The sequence below is a fragment of the Equus przewalskii genome, chromosome 28 (genome assembly GCF_037783145.1).
Source record: "Equus przewalskii isolate Varuska chromosome 28, EquPr2, whole genome shotgun sequence".
In the NCBI taxonomy this organism is placed as follows: Eukaryota; Metazoa; Chordata; class Mammalia; order Perissodactyla; family Equidae; genus Equus; species Equus przewalskii.
The window spans coordinates 33972667-33989087 of record NC_091858.1 but is presented as its reverse complement, the minus strand read 5'-3'; the positions used below and the strand labels follow the sequence as shown (position 1 = coordinate 33989087).

The following is a 16421-nucleotide window of genomic DNA, read 5'->3' as shown; positions in this document are numbered from 1 at the left end:
GTACACCATAATGCATCCCCTAATCTAATTAATGACACCAGGTTGATGGAATGCAGGATCAATGGAGTTGGGCCTCAGGGTAACTCAACATCCTGTTTTTTCAAGTTAGCCGTATGCAAATATGGGCTAAATTTTGGCACTCTACAAATTGTCTGGAAAATCATTCTGTTGGATTCTTACGTCACCCAAGCCATTTTTCTCTGCAAAGAGTATGGAGAATATTTTCATCACCACAAAAGAATATCGATGCACACAGACGATGCCTGAAATAAGCAACAATTTTGTTGGTTTTCATAGGTCCCTTGATACCCAAAAGTAATTACAGAAAAGCTCCGAGGAGCCTCCAGGGAGAATCTGAGAACTGAAGGAGCCTGTGGCTGTTTATACTATGCTTCAGCACTTGGCAAACTTAAGCAGATTTTTCAGAATTGAAAATGGAGAAATTTTATGTCTTGATACCGATGTTGTTTAGAAACAGATAAGATACTTCTCAAGGCATTTTAAGCAACAAAGCAGATATGGAAGAAAACAGCAGAGGGAAAATAGCGAGTACTAGAATCCTATTGTCAGCATGGAATTTTATGATGGTCTCAGGGCATCAGTGTGAGTGCTTATGATTTGCACACACTCTCTCACAAACACACACGCAAATGCAAACCCTTAATAGAGTTAAAAAATGTAAAACAGCAAATGCACATTCATAAATCTTATATTCAGCTTGCTAAATTCTCATAATTTGGGGGCTGGCCTAGTGGTGTAGCAGTTAAGTTCACACACTCCAATTCAGTGGCCCAGGGTTCTTCTGTTCAGATCCCAGGCTTGGACTTACCCACCACTTATCAAGCCATACTGTGGTAGATGTCCCCCATGTAAAATAGAGGAAGATGGGCACAGATGTTAGCTCAGGGCCAATCTTACTCAGTGAAAAAGGGGAGGATTGGCGGCAGTTAGCTCAGGGCTAATCTTCCTCAAAAAATAAAATAAAATAGGGGCTGGTCTGGTGGCACAGCAGTTAAGTTAGTACGTTCTGCTTTGGTGGCCTGTGGTTCACCAGTTTGGATCCTGGGTGTGGCCCTACATACTGCTTGTCAAGCCATGCTGTGGCAGCTGTCCCACATATAAAGTAGAGGAAGATGGGCATGGATGTTAGCTCAGGGCCAGTCTTCCTCAGCAAAAAGAGGAGGATTGCCAGTAGATGTTAGCTCAGGGCTAATATTCCTCAAAAATAAAGTAATTAATTACTTAAATTAAATGAAAGTTCTCACAATTCTCAAGAAAGAACATATCTCTAAGTAGCAATGAAAGATTTCTATCTACTTTGCATAACTTTATCAGTTTTCCATTTTTTCTTAAATATTCAATTACTTCATATAAGTTCTATTTTTCTCATGAGCTTTTTAATCTGCTCAAGTGTCTCCAATTATTATTTTGTTTAAGACTCAGTGCTCTCTTGATCTCTCTATCTCTTGGCTACCATCCTTCCACATTTTCTCCCTGGTGATCACGTTTCCCATGTGTTTCTTTTTCTCCGTTTCCACACTCCCACTCAACTCTCAACCCACCCAATCTGGTTCCTAGATTTGCTCTTTTATGATTATATATTTTCTCCACCTAGGAAGATTCTGAGGACAATATCCAGTTTTTATTTTACATGACTTTTTAGCAGTAATCACCACCATTAACCACCTCCCTCTCGAGCCACTCCTTGTTAAGCACTCCTTGCTTAAAGTATGCCCTGGTCTCTTAGTTACTGAATACTGGGGCCCTTCAAGGTCCAGTCCATGCCCACTCTCTCACCGCAGTCTGTAATCTCTCTCCTGACACCCCATCAGTACCCATGGATAGAATACCACCTAAATGCAACATAGTCACAAACTGGTTATTTATTAACTCATGAATTCCTACTGAGTGCGTGCTATATGACAAACAATACTCTAGGTGTCCGAGAAGCCAATCATGTGAGGTCCCAGCCCTCATCTAGCACCTACAACTTCTTGTCTAAGCTCCAGATCCATATACCTATCTGCCTTCTTTATATCTCCACTTAGATATTTCAAGGTGTCTAACAGTTACCTACAAAGTCTCTCAAAGTTTATACCTTCAATACATCTTTGCTATGAATATGTTAGTAGAACATGCCATGATCTCTTTCTTGTATTGTTAAACAGTTTCCTAACTTGTATCCGTAAATCAATTTATGCCATGGCCTACAAAGCCCTTCATGTTCTGGTCTGCACTGTTGTGGCCTTCTTTTCCTTATACCGTGCCCTCTCTCACTTTCTCTGCCTAAGCCATGTGGCCTCCTTTCAGATCTTAAAACAGATCCTTCTGTTTTCTGTTTCAGAGCATTTGGATGAGCAGTTTCCTGTCCCTAGTATAAATCTTAACTTCATCATAATATCTTTAAGAAGGTTTATTTATCTCCTAGGTTAGGTCAAATCTACCTGTGTTAAACAGTGATCAATTTACCATCCCTTAATTTCAATTAGCACAGCTGTAGTTTTGCCTCTTTATGGATGTTGTGATTATTTGATTAATGGCTATCATTCCTTATAATACCTCAGTTTCTTGATGGCAAAAATTCGTTCTCTCACAGGGCCAGCCTGGTGTAGTAGTGGTTAAGTTTGCACATTCTGCCTCAGTGGGCCGAGGTTCACAGGCTCGGATCCCAGGCATGGACCTACACACTGCTCATCAAGCCATGCTGTGGTAACATCCCACATACAAAATAGAGGAAGATTGGCATAGGCGCTAGCTCAGGGACAATCTTCCTCAAGTAAAAAGAGGAAGATTGGTAATGGATGTTAGCTCAGGGTCAATTTTCTTCACCAAAAAACGGTTAGGTCTTTCTTCACCATAACGTCAACATATTTTAATACATAGTAGGAGCCGAATAAATTGTGTTGCTTGAAAAAAATAAATATACAAATGAATAATGTTTCTATCATTTTGTGTTTAAAGTTACACAGATATCTAGGTTTCACCCCTTTCTTTCAAAATATCTCTGGATTTTGCCTTAGACAATACCAAAATAAAATACTAGACACCAAAAATTTTGCTTCTGTGACTCTAAGATCGAAATGAAAATTGGACTAAATTAGATCTATCATCAAGTTTCTGCAGGTGATAAGACCTAAAAGTTTTTAAAAGAACTGCTAAGCTCACCTGTATGTCGTCTATGAAAGAGCCGCACTAAGAATGCAGTGCACAGTCATCAGAGACATGAAGGCACCTGAGAGTTTATTCAGCCCCATTCAAACATTTGAGAACCCTCAGACGCCAGCTGCAGGTGGTAAGGAACAGAGCAGACGTGGAAATGAGAAAACAAGTACAGCTGCTAGAAGTTGATATGTCTCATTTCTTCATTGTGTGGAAAGGGCTGAAATAAGCTTTTAGAGTGCCATAAGTGAAAACATTACATATTTTGTAGTTTATAGAAAATACTTATTTGAAAAGATGTGGTTATTGACTGTAAATTCACCTAAACTTAATGTTTGTGGGAAGGAAATATGTTATTCTGTTTACGCCACTTTAATATGATTTGTCCTTCTAAGTCCTTCTAGCTCACTTTACACATGGTCCCATCTCAAGATCTTGAAAATAAATAAAACTTTAACTTTATTGTGATCTTTATCTAATTTAATTATTTATTTAAACATTTTAAAAAATTTATTTAAACATTTAAACAAACATGACATTATTTAAACATTTTAAAATAAATAAATGACTACAAATAATGAATAAAAGAATTGAAAAGTTTCAATACTTTTGTAAAATCTAAGATCTTAATTTAAAACATACAAGCTCAAATAAGCAGAGATCTTTGGTGAAGATATGATAGATAGCAGCTGATATTTTGGTTCAGAAACACTACTGCAGTTGTTCAATTCAATTACTTAATAGTGAAACGTCTGGAGGTTTGAAGAAGAGGATGAATGAAGCCCTTCTTTCTAAAGTTCAGCTTTGTCTAACAATATTGTGAATTTTTACAAAACACTCCCTTTAGAAATTAGAAAAGTAAATAGGTTTAATAAAATAGTCATTGGAAAAGAATACTTAAACAAAGAAAAGCTTACCTTTGAAAGAGCTACATTGCTATATAGAAATCAAAGCAATAAAACTTCTAAGCTCTGATAGTTTTAAGTCTCTACCACAAATTGTTCCTTTGAATGATGCCCTTGTTTGGTGCTGGTTTCTACATTGAGAGCATGGGTGTTGGCTTCCACACTGAGATCATGAGAACTGAGGAGAACATTTTGGTGTGCCCATTCTTCACCTCATCCCAGTATGTCTTTTTACAAAAGACAAAATCTTGAGGTATAGATTCCTTATTTATATCCCTATTTATATATAAATTCTCTATTTATGGAATCTGCTGCATAAACATTCAGATTTTCCAGAAGAAATATTGAAAGGGAAGAAAGGCAAGACCGAAAAACTAACAAGCTATATTAAAAACATTTCCATTGTTACAGGATAAATCTATGGTTATTTTTTTCTGCTTTCCATTAAATTACTTTATAATTTGGCTTAAGTGATATTTATTCACCATTTTGTATGTATAGATAGCCAAGCAAAAAAATAGGAAATCAAGTCTGCCCTCTCTTGGTATTGCATGGCTTCAAAAGTGGCACAATTTTTACAACTACTTCAGAATTATTTTGGTGGAATTTAGTTAAATAATACCAACCAATCATCAGTTCCTTTCTTAAGTCAATAAATCACTTTTCGCACATCATATATTACATACAAGATGCTCTCTTGGCCTGATTTAATATAGGAGATCTCTAAGCAATGAATGTCGTCTATATGAAATAAAAGGAAGCCACTTCAGCCTTGAAATACTCTTTATGTACTTCCTCTTATACTCTGATGACTACGTGATATTTTCCACGGAACCATGTCCCATAAATCCATGAATTTCAGGTTTGCGTCCCCAAAGCAACCGTAGAAGGCCAAGTACATCTTGCTAAAAGCATTCTATAGATAAAGACTTTCCTACTAGTAAGTGGTGTTAGACTATTTGCTACTAGGTATGTCGTTAGCTTGATTGCAAGGTGATTTGACAAGATCACTTTTCTTTCCTTCCTTTCTTTACTTATCCAAGTAAAGGCAGAGAAAAGATTTCAGTCTGCTGCTAAGTCTTCCTTTCCCAATAGAGCAGCAGGTACCACTGGCAGATTAGACTAGTCCCCATTTATGTGTTCATGTTTCACAGAAAAGTATCTTCTAAGAAGCTTAGTAAAGAAATATTGATATGTTCCACAATAATGATAGTGTCTCAAGAACGTTATCCAGAAATTCCAACTAAACCTACTAAGTAGATCTTGATTATCATGGAGTTATGATAGAACATGGCCTGATACGGAATATATCAGATTATGTAATAGTTTGTGTGGTTCCTTTATCATCAGAATGATTTGCTCACAATGGAATAGAAAACATATATGTCATATATTCTTTTTCTGAAGAGGTGGTTTATATTATTTGTTTACAGAGGGAAGCTGGTTAAATTTGGTGAATTTGCATGCAATAAAATCATTACAGAAAAATTACTTTACTAGAGAAATATAGTAAGGTTCTCTAGTTATTAAAACCTCCTTTTAGAAATAATTTAAGGTAGCCTAATATGGTAGGCTGAGATTTCAATTATCTGTTTGTGCCTGTAAAATGTTATCATTTTGCCACTCCCTCATTACTTAAAAAGGTTGTAAAACTTTCTAAAAGTTACTTCTTTGGCCATAAAAAGGTCAAGATCAGTTTGATAATCTATAATGCACACATAGGATATGAAGAAAGTTTCAACAACAATAAGGAAAATTAAGTAAATACATTTTAAAAATGTGCCTGTGCCAGTTATCAAGTGACTGACAACCTTTCGTCTCCAAGTCCACTTCAATGTCCCACTTGTGATAGTGGTGCTGGATAAAATGAACAGGGCTCCTCTGTCAGCTGTTAGCACTGGAGGAGCACCACAGTGGGAAGGTATCCCCTGTGCCTGTTGCATTGCTTCTACCATCTAAGAGATACCCGGTGGCACTCATCTTCCAGCTTGCCAGTCCTGGCCCACATTTTGGATTTCCTCTAACGATGCAAGTTTTCCCATCTTTGTTTGCCTGCCTGCCAGCCTCAACCTGCCTGTATCCTGGCAGAGTGTTTCCCACTTGTCAGACCTGTCCACAGTTTCTTCCCACGAGATGTGACCTGGTGACGTCCTGGTAGACTTTCCTGCTTACCTAGCCTATTGGCAGCTCAACCAGCCTCAGTCCACCTGTACTCCAGTGAAAGGCTTCCAGGCTTCCAATCCTGCCTTCTAGCTCAGACCAACATGTGTGCACCAGCTTAAGGCAACCCAGTGAGCTTCCTCCATCTACTGGGCTGCAAACAACCTTGCCAGTGAGGTCTGGAAGAGGCCACTCCAAATTTGTTCTATCCATGAGTATTCTCTCTCAGTCCTAGGGAATTCTTCAATGTTCTGTCCCATCTTTCATACTACCTAATCCCCTGTAAATAGTTAATAATTCTTTATATTAAAGCTTCCCAGTACAAATTACTGTGTAGCTTCTATCCCTGACTGCTGTAACTGGTACATTTCTTACAATGAGAAAATCTCTTCTATCTATGAGAATGAAGCAATGGCTAAGATTCTTATAAAGAGAACCTGAAGAGAAAAATAGTTCATCAGTCAACTACCTGCATGATGTGTGGTATATTAAATTCATTTTAGGGATCCTGAACCATTTAAGAGCAAAAATAAACTCATTGCTAGGATACATAATCACTTTTAGAGGATTTGTCTACAAAATCCTGCGTATTAATAATCGCTGTAAATATCAGAAGCAGACTTTGCTTCTTGGCGAAATTCACTTATGTAAAGCATGGCAACCCCCCAATGTCAGAGAGATTACTCTGTAAGTTGTATCTAATATTAATATCTCTATTTACATACTGGATCAGATTCCCCCTTGCGTACTTAAGTAATTTACTTCAGCAATTTTCTATTCTTATCTCTTGCATCATTATCCCCCTCTTTAGTAGGTCACTGCCATCAGAAAACCAACGCAAAATAATATACCACATCTTAAAAAACACGTAATTTAATTGTAAAACCTGTATTTTGACTTTACCTATTCCTTCACTCATCACTCCATTTCTTTGCTCTCATGGTCTATTTCCATGGTCTCAACTTCTACTTATCCCCACCTGTTTTCCTCTCTTGAATTTACACTTATTAGGCTTTCATCCCCCACATCCTCCTGCTCAAATCATCAACCATCTCCACATTGCCAAAGCTAATGGACAATTCTCAGACCTCTTCTTGGCAATCCCCTCAGCATCCTTCACACAGTTAATTTCTCCCTCTTATTTGAGTGACTTTCTCTTTAGCCTATAGAATACAATACTCCATTCAATACAGTATATGATTTTCTTCCATTCCTATTGTGTATTCCTTTGCAGCCTACTATTGAAACTCTTTAACAACCCTTTAATATTGGCGTGCCCAAGGCTCATTCCTGGGTCTTCTTTTCTTTTCTACTTTTACTCACTTACAAGGTGAACACAGTCCTAGGTACCCCTAAATATTCACATATTTATGTCTTTAATCTTGAATTCACTTCTGAACTCCAGTCTTACGTTATTGTCCTATAAAACATGTCCACCTAAAGGTCTAAAAGCATCCATTTATGCACCTGGAGGAGTCAGCTCCCTATATCAATATAATGGGAACTAATAATAAGCTAAAATATGAAACATTTATAATCACTTGGATCATAAGCCTGCTTGGCACACACCTAGCATTTGAAACTACAACTGAACATTCACTTTTATGAAATATTTGAAAATTTGGCTATCATTTAATTGGACAATTATGAATTCCACAAAACTCTATTCTGGAGGATGCAATAATATTAGTCTTTCTGAATTCCAGTGTCGATTGATCAATGGCCCATGGAAAATGTTGGATATTAGTAAGAGCTGGTGACATTGGTGAGTACTGATGCTTGGAAACCAACAGAGAATAGAAAATAAACCTTCTGCTTACCCACATGTAGAAGCAGCCAATGGATCTCTAAATTTCTGAAAGAGAAGAGAAAGAGAGAGAACAATCAGAAGAGAGAATAAGGCTAAAATTCACTCGGCCATTGTGAGTTTTCCTATTCCTGTCCATCACCTCCATCCACCTCCTATTACACTATTAGGTAAGGTTCTCTGAGTTGTATTGCAACACATGGGTGAGTGGGGAGAAGCTAAGGAACACGTCTTGTCAAAAACACTGGAATGCTGAGTTGCAGCATCTCTTAAAAAGTTGAAAAAATTAATGCTGCAAAATATTTAAGTAACCACCATGAACAGAATTTTGCAAATGGCTTGCTAAGAGGAATTCTTGTAACATTCTCATTCCTACTTGTTCCAGTTACATATTTTTAAAAACCAAGGTTTTATCTAGCGTTTACTCATTCATTTGATCCTTCCTTCATTCACCATAAGTTTGTTGATCATCTACTATATGGAAAGCATTATGCTTACAGCTACGTGACAGACAGGCTTTTTTAAAAGAAAATTCTAAAAGGCGTATATCTTAAATCCATAGTAAGACTCTGACTCCCATCACTATAATCCTTCAGAAATATAAGTGATTTGGACAAGTGAAGAATAAGATATAGAAAAACTAGTTATATATATTCTACTTCTAATTTTTCCAATATAGTCAATGTACCAAAATAAAGATGTTTGAACGAATATGAAAGGATTCAATGTCCTCTTGATATTGAATGTAAGGACAGGATATTTCTTTGCTGTATTAGTGCTCTGCATGTGGATAATAAAATATGAGTTTTAACTCTACATTCCTCATGGGACAAGCATTCAATGTAAAGAAAGGGTTTAGCGCTGCTAGGGACTCAGGTTCTTGGGTGTCATGAATCCAACCTCCCCATTACGGCTCACATTCTCTCCACTTTAGCAAAGCAGGTAAATATAAATATAAATACCCGGGCCAATAATGTAAACTGTATGAGGTGATTTAGGCAGAGACTAACATAAATGGAACCAAAATCGCCCTTTCCCCCTCACACACACAACCACTCCTACCAAAAGTGTGAACAGCAAACCAAGGTAGTCAGTTAAATGCAGGTGAAAAACTAATGAGATGGAAAAACACAAAACATGCTTTTCTCCACTTCAAATCGCCAAGCCCTATTTACACTTCATATGGATTTTACAATATTGCCCCTATCTGGCTTTCCCTGACGGCTATTCTACTTCAACTACCCACTGATGCCTCCCTTCAAAGCTGCCTTCACTTGCTTAACAAACACTGGATAAAATTGCTGAACATTTGTGTCACACTAAACTGTCAAAAATCATCCTTAAATCTAAAGATTAGTTTCTGGAACCCACCCTTTCCAGGCTCCACCAGCACCTATGTGGCCCTGTCTTGCCTAAGTCTGTGTGCTAACAAAACCTACCTGAGATGTCATTAGTGCTGTCAACACAAATAATCCATAACCAATCTACAAATGAAAATTTGGGTGAGTTTATTCTAAGCCAAAATGTGAGGACCATAGCCTGGGGCCTTCCTTCTCCAAGGAAGGAAGGTCACTAAAGAAGTGGGGCGGTACAGAGTGGTTATATATGCTCAAGAGGATGTTTCACATATGACTGAAATGTCCCTTTTACAATAGTCAGGAGACTGCTCTGTTGACAAAGCGATTGATGGACACGGCAGGTAGTAGGTGACCACTCAAGCTGGGTGGTCACAGGTGAGCACAGCAATCAGTTCCTAGCCTAGAGAGAGAAGCTTATCCTTAAGAAAATGCCCATGTGGGAGAAGTTGCACCTTGGTATTAAGGCCCTTTGTTTTTGTCTTTGGGACATAGCAAATGCTTAAGCAGATACACAATGCATGCTCAACGGCCAGGTCTGGCCCTTTTGGAAAAACAAAGTCAGGCTGAATTAGATTTACACCAAATGGCTTCCTCAAATACTCCAGTATATCCTATTGCTTGTCATTTCTATTTGTCAGTGCCCACCCTCACTTTGTCCCCTGCACACCTTTCAGATTTGAATATTTGTTCTTCATTTCTCAAATCTAGTGAACTCAGCTGAGGTCCCAAGAGACTTGGGGCACTATATTCATTAAAGAGAAAAATCAAAAGACCTGAAGGACCGAGGTTTCAAGTTTTGTTTTTAACTAACTAGTATAGATGCAAAGAGATGCCCTATTGTTGCACTATTAGAAAAGACTACATCAAAAATAAGTCTGCTTAAATTATTTAGCTAGACCAGTACTTCTGAATTTGTTTTAAGTGCTGAAAGCATGCTTATCCACGATAACTGACTCAAATTGTTCTTTCTCATACATAAAACAATTTTAATGCATTTCTAGATTTCTTTGTTGTTGTTCTTTTTCCTCAGATTTTTTTCCCACCTAAGTACATGACAGGACATTTTGAGCCAATTACTGAAGTCTAATGGATTGATTGATTCTGTTCAGTCTTATTCTTTCTAGAAGCAAACAAAGAGAATCAATCAAACTTCTAATTCTGAATTCCCTATTTGCATGAAGAACTCAGGGGAGCATGATCCACTTTCAATAGTAGGAGAAATAAATCTATTTTCACAATAGTTGTACAATAAGTTATATTGTCCATATTTCCAGGGCACTTCAGGATGGTACACAAAAGTCCATCTCTGAATTCCAATGATCAGCTAAAACAATCAAAGTTCATGAATATCAATTGAGCCATCAGTATGATACCCTAAGTCACACCAGCATTTACATGGCTGGGATCTATGATAGTACAAAAAAAAAAAAAAATCAGGAAAATCTCTCTGATGCATTGTTATTTGCAAAATAAATAAGTCAACAGAGCCTGGTGCTAATCTCACTCTCCTTCTCCCCGAATCCTCATTAATCTGTAATGCTATGGGCAAAGCATGGGTTTGTGACTGGAAAAGAGGGTCTGAAATTCTATGAATTCAGATGATTGAACTTATTTCTCAGACATCCAATTTCTGATACACAGCATTAAACACTACACAGAAATTTTGAAATATCAGTGGGTTGCTTGAGAAATCACATTGAGATTGATGAAGTATAACACATATAGATGTATATGTTTGTGTGTATATAGTTACTGATAAGAAGATTTTCAAAAAGAGACACTTCACACCTTGCTCAGTGTGGCTCTGCATGACATGTTACATCACTTGTGACCTACAAGGCTTTTAGTTCTCAGCAACTGATCATTCGTCAAATCTGTCCCTTCTTGACCTTCTGTACTTGAAGAGGCAGAATAAATAATAGTTAATGGTGTGAGATCTGGAGTCGAACACAGTAGCCTCATTTTACTTGCGGGGTTATAATCACAAATCACAGAGTTCTGTAAGAATTAAACTAACTAATACCCGCATAGTACACAGAAAGTGCCTAGCACACAACCAACACTCAATAAGTGTTAGCTCTTACTGCCTTTATCGTCAAAATCTTGGTTGAGTGTGCAGCATTTTTTACTATCATGGACTATTGTAACAGTTTCCTATCTGGAGTCATGACCACCAGCCTTGGCTTGCAAGACTTACACTCATGGCATTAACACAATCTTGAATTTGCTGTACATTTTGTGAGACTCGGGTTACTGTCTTCTACTGCATTGCATATAGTAAGTACTTTGGTGGTAGTCACACTTAGTCTCTTGTTCAGAGTTACAGTCTCCTTACATAAATGCACATTTTGAATATGAGCTTTTCTTTTTAGAAATAACTGTTGCTTTCCTCATTCCTCTCTACCTGAGCTCTTCAGACTTTAAAGAGAATCCGACACTTTAGCAGAACTAAGGCTATTTTAAGTTGACTTCCTATTACTAACCATAAATAGCATTATTACGAATGTAGTCAAGAAGGAAAGTCAAGCTAATACATCTAATAGAGTGAAACCCAGGTTTTCACTTTATTTTAATCTGACTTTGGCATTTAAGCTAATGTTTTCCATTTCATTTGTTCTCTCTAACTTATGTCAAGGTTAAAGGAAATTTCTACTGCACTTAGTTCTAGGAGTCAAACTTTGAGGACGTTAGTAAGTAGCTGTTCATTCTCTGTAGTTGAATAACTTTGGCATCAGTGAATATTAAATAGAATCTCACAAATACAAAGTGAGAATAGACCTCAGAAACCATCTAATTCAACTACTTCATTTGACAGGGGAAGAAATCAAGTCCCAGAATAATGACCTCAAAAAGCTACTTAGAGATGTATCTGCTTTAAGGACACAGCTCTTGATTGCTCATCAGTGTCAGTTCTACTTTTCACTTCATTTTCCACTTCCACTCATAGAAGACATTTGTCAGGAACCTTCGCTCAGCCATTCATCCACAGAAGATTGCTAATGGCCACTGAATATAATGTAATACCAGGGCCTTTGGTGGAAACAGAATACTTGCTCTTTTCAATATAGTTGTCATTTTATTCATATTTTATGAGCATGATATCTGTTCATGAGTAATGTTATATATCAAACTTTTAAAATCTGTATTAAAAAGATATGTGAACACATAAATACATGTTTTCTTTTAAAATTGAGAAATAGACTAGATTCATAGAATCTTAAAATTAGAAATGATGTTACAGATGAGCTGTTCAAATTTCCTCTTTGCTACCGTAGACTCATTTATAAAATAAAGGTCATGTGATTTGTTACAGCTCTTAAGTAGGGACTAAAATGGTGGGTAGGAGCATAAAAAGTGCTGGAGAGAAACAACAGCAAAATGGAGAGGCAATACTAAATTGGCTCAAAGATACTCTCAATTCCCTGGCAGAACTCCACAGGAAAGTTTTCTTCAAATGCATATACACATAAAGCAATCTTAATTCCTATGCCTCCTGGTAGCCATGAGATATATTTCACATTTTCAATCTAATTACAGTCTTGCCAATGCCATTTAAAAAAAAATAGCCCTAAATAATAGAATAATATTAAGATTTTTCTGGTAGCATCTGAAATAAAATAATATTTTAGGGGCCGGCCCCATGGCCATGGCCGAGTGGTTAAGTTTGTGCACTCCGGTGCAGCAGCCCAGGGTTTCGCCAGTTTGGATCCTGGGTGTGGACATGGCACCACTCATCCGGCCTCGTTGAGGGAGCGTCTCACATGCCACAGCTAGAAGGACCTGCAACTAAGATATACAGCTGTGTACCGGGGGGGGGGGGGGGTTTGGGGAGATAAAGTAGAGAAAACAAAAAAGATTGACAAGAGTTGTTAGCTCAGGTGCCAATCTTTAAAAAAATAAAAATAAATAAAAATAAAATAAAATTTTAAAAAATAATAAAAACACCTATTCCTCTCATTTCTTTCCTTGCTATGCACTGTGTTACTCCCAGGAACCTACATAAATATTCATTCACTTCTTATTAGTTGATTTTATTTAGAATAATCAGTTCTGAGTGTATTGGAGTCACAATGAAAAACAATAGTGCATCTGTGTTTCCAAAAGTTATATATTTGCCAAACTTAATCTCTACAGAGATTTTGATTTTAAGTAAAGCTTTTGTGAAGTGTTACTCAAGTGAAAAATAAAAAGAAGATTCTAAATTGATTCCCTTTTAAAGATTGACTAAAGGCATCAGTGTGTACTTTTCCAGATGGTAAAATGCCAGACGTCACTCTGTCTTCTTCCTCACTATCTTCTCAATTTGGTTTGTATCCAAAATGCTTTGGATAAGCGGCAGTGAGTCCTCAAACAGCATAAATTCAGACCCACAAAGTTTCTCCGGGGTTTCCTAATGGAACTGCAGTTGGTTCCCAGTTGTCTGGTCCTGGGTTTTTTGAACACTTACTAAAATTGACTCTGGAATCAGATGTGTTCCTCCTCCCAGTGTATGGGCATCCTTGCCTTGAATATTGAAATACAGGGCTTTGCCGCCCGTTGTGAACTTCTTGATATTATCACATTTGCATTATAAACTGGATCTTTCTGTGGAGTTAGAATATCTGCTGAAAGAGAATAATTGGCAGCAGTGAAGTGAAAATATATCGTTTGCTTCCTTCTGGTGAAAATACATCAGTACTAGAATGTGATGGTTAGAGCAGAACTCCTATTTTATGCAAAGGAAACTGACCCATCACTGAGATTTCCTGCAATTACTCATGCCCCAACTTCAGTTTTCGAATACCGTGTCTTCAATATTTTCTTTATCATATACTTTAGAACACAACATTACTTTGAAGATGAAAACCTGGGGACCTGAGAGGAAAGTGAGAGAGGATGAGTGGCATGGGATAAAAAGTTCTAAGTGTGCTAGCTGTGTCTTACATCTTTCAAAGACCAGGACAACGAGGGCTTTGCCATTATTATTGACAAGATATCTTAAGAGGAGTTGCCTCCACAAATGCCAGGGACTGCTTGTTTGGAACAGGCATACTTCAGTTTCCACACCACCCCAGCGAGTCTAACATTAAGTTGTTCTCTAATTTGCTCTGGCTTTGACGATGTTCTACCTTTAAAACTAGGATTCAAAATGGTGGCTGATCTTCAAGGCATTCTGTTACTTTTGGAAACACTGCTCTAAATAAATTTATCCAAAAACACCTGTTTTCAAGAGAGATGTAAAATTTGGAATTATTTTCTCTCAAGCGGTATATAAAATTTTATGATTTCAATTAACATTCTCATATCTCAGGGTCAAAAATGCCACTGCCTCCCCACTACCCATTAAAATGTATGTATAATTCAGAATAGAATAGAAATAGGCTGAACACAAATATTGACAAACTATTAAAAGGCCATGTGAGGAATATTTTCTCTTTAAGTTATAGAAACTAAGCAGAAAAAATATAAATCTGCAGCTTTAACTCATGAAAGAGAAGCCATGCTTAGCAAAAACAAGACGAACACAAGACATCTCCTTCAATGGTACGTGCTCCCTACTGTTGACATTCAGATTCCTTACTAACCAGAAAGCTCAGCGATCACCATCCTATGTAGGTCTGCTGGTTCTTGAATTGTGTAAAACATCTTCGTGACTGTTTCTCCCACGTGTGTAAATGCACTGCAATGGTGGAAGTCTCAAAATACAACTGAAGATGATCGAGGCAAGAAAAAGACTTCACAACAACAGAAATTCTCAGAGCAATTAAGCGAAGCCTCAAAATGGGAACGTTGACAGCAAGGCCAGGAGGAGAAACTTGCCAAATAATGATGCACATCAAGGCATCTGCTAGTTGCAGATCTAAGGATTCCAAGCAACAGCACAGACTGTCATCAAGACCACGGACAACTCAACCTTATTATTCTAAAGAAAAAGCCTGTTCTGGCATGATTTCAAATCACTTAAGGGACAGTAATCAGGGGAAAAAACTGAATAAATCATACACCCTAATATTTGACTTAAAATAAAAGAGAAGTGTCTCTAAAATATGAAGTCAAAAGCCAAAATGCTATCCACAAATGACACAAAATCAGATGGTTTCAAATTTCCCTGTAACAATAATTAACGAAAACAAGGAACAGGTCTTGCAGAAGTTCATGTTTGATGTGATGGAGGCCAAATGAAAGGAGGTTCTAATTCACTGTGTGTGTAAGGGTTGGTCTTGTTTTCAGGTGATGCAGATAACCTGTTTGATAGGCTAGCACGCAGAAAACCTACTCACATGTTATTCATGTAAAGATAGTCTTTAAAGAGACTCTTCAGTTCATCTAAAAGAAAACTAGGATATCAAAATGTTAGTTGTTTATAAAATGGTGGGCAGTAATATTGAAATCAAGAAAGAAAAAGAAACCTGAAAGATTTTTTTTTAAATGTCACTTGAATATTAGCTTTTGTTTCCTAAAAACGTGACAAACAAGCATGGGCAGCTGGCTGCCTCCTTCTCCTCTCAGTGTGGCCACAGAGCTTATCGTGAGGGCCATGGCTCCACCAGAAAACAGGAAGTGTGACAAAGCCCTGCTCGGGAGAGGCCTTTGGTTTTGAGGACATGGAATCACAGAGTAGTTGCCAAGGATAGTTTAAAGTTTTTAAAGTATTCTCTAGGTAATTGATAAATCAACCAGATTTTTTAAATCATATAAAAATTTGAAAGATAAAATGAAAATGGCATATTTTACACACATATGCACAATATATGTATGTATTTACGCATGTATATATACATATATATTCACAGAATTCTAAATCTAATAAATAGTGAATAATTTTATTTTTGGGTGTACATAGAAATTGACAAATATAGTAATGTACAGGGCAGCAAAGAAAGTCCCTAATTCTAAAGAATCATCCCACAGAATATGTTCTCTCACTACTGAAATCAGTAATAAAGCAGAGCTTTCAAAAGCATATGGCTAGGAAGCAATTGTATGCTACTTTCTAACACTTGAATTAACGAAAAAATCATAAAAGCACTCATGAAACACTTAAAACTGGGA

General features: G+C 37.2%; 1 long non-coding RNA gene across 1 annotated transcript in view; it reads right to left on the bottom strand.

Annotated features, from left to right (window-relative positions):
* LOC139080073 (uncharacterized) overlaps positions 1–16421 on the bottom strand; it is a 263385-nt gene that overhangs the window by 245293 nt on the left and 1671 nt on the right. Inside the window, exon 2 of the long non-coding RNA XR_011534232.1 lies at positions 8045–8079. This is a non-coding gene — a long non-coding RNA (uncharacterized lncRNA). The remainder of the gene's footprint in view (positions 1–8044; positions 8080–16421) is intronic.